Genomic DNA, 1,305 nt, shown 5'->3' on the forward strand with positions numbered 1-1,305 from the left:
CCCATAGACACTAAGAAGAGTCAGTCTTCTTGTACGTACGTAGGCATTGTGCCTTTTGTCTTTAATTCAGATGAAATTTCTGTGTTTCATCGCCAATGCAAAGGTCCAAGGGATACAGTAAACCTGAAGTGACGCATCGGAATCTAAAACTGGTCTCACAGCTTAAGCTCAAGAAATAGACACTAAGAAGGGTCAGTGTTCTTGTAGTTAAGTCGGTATTGTGCCTTTTGTCTTTAAGTCCCAAGGACCTTCTGTATTTCATCGTAAATGCGAATGCTTCAGGGATACGGTAAACCTGAAGTGAAGAATCGGAATCGAAAACTGTTCTCACAGAAAAGTCTCGAAGCATATACAGTAAAGAGAGTCAGTCTTCTTGAGCCAAAGTTGGCCTTGTGCCTTTTGCATTTAATTCCGATGCAACTTCTGTGTTTCATCATCCAAGGGAAACAGCAAACCTGAAGTGATGCATCGGAATCTAAAACCGGTCTCACAGGAAGGCGTAAAACATAGACAGTATAAAGAGTTAGTCTTCTTGTACTTACGTAGGCATTGTGCCTTTTGTATTTAACTCAGATGAAAATTCTGTGTTTCATCATCAATGTGAAGGTCCAAGGGATACAGTAAAACTGAATTGAGGCATCGGAAACTAAAACTGGTCTCACAGGAAAGGCTCAACACATAGCCAGTATGAAGACTAATTTTTCGTGTACTAACATCGGCGTTTTGCCTTATGAATTTAATTCCGATGCAATTTCTGTGATTCATCGTGAATGTGAAGGTTCTAGGGATACAGTAAAACTGACGTGAAGCATCGGAATCTAAAATTGGTCACACAGGAAAGACGCAAAACATAGACATTAAGAAGAGTCAGTCTTCTTGTTCTTAAGTCGGCATTGTGGCTTTTGTATTTAATTCCGAAGCAATTTCTGAGTTTCGTCGCCAATTTGAAGGTTCAATGGATACAGTAAACCTGTAGTTAAACCTCAGTTTCTAAAACTGGTCTCACTGGAAAGGCTTAAATCATTGACAGTAAGAAGAGTCTGTCTTCTTGTACTTAAGTCGGCATTGGGCCTTTTGTATTTAATACCGATGAACTTTCTGCGTTTCATCGTGAATGTAAAGATCCATGGGGTACAGTAAACCTGCAGTGAAGCATCGGAATTAAAAACTGGTCTCACAGGAAAGGATCAAAGCATAGACAGTAAGGTGAGTCAGTCTTCTTGTACTTACGTCGGCCTTGTGCCTTGTGTATTCAATACCGATGTAATTTCTGTGTTTCATAGTCCACGGGATACAGTAAACCTG

This window comes from Schistocerca americana, chromosome 5, assembly GCF_021461395.2.
Source record: "Schistocerca americana isolate TAMUIC-IGC-003095 chromosome 5, iqSchAmer2.1, whole genome shotgun sequence".
Classification (NCBI taxonomy): Eukaryota; Metazoa; Arthropoda; class Insecta; order Orthoptera; family Acrididae; genus Schistocerca; species Schistocerca americana.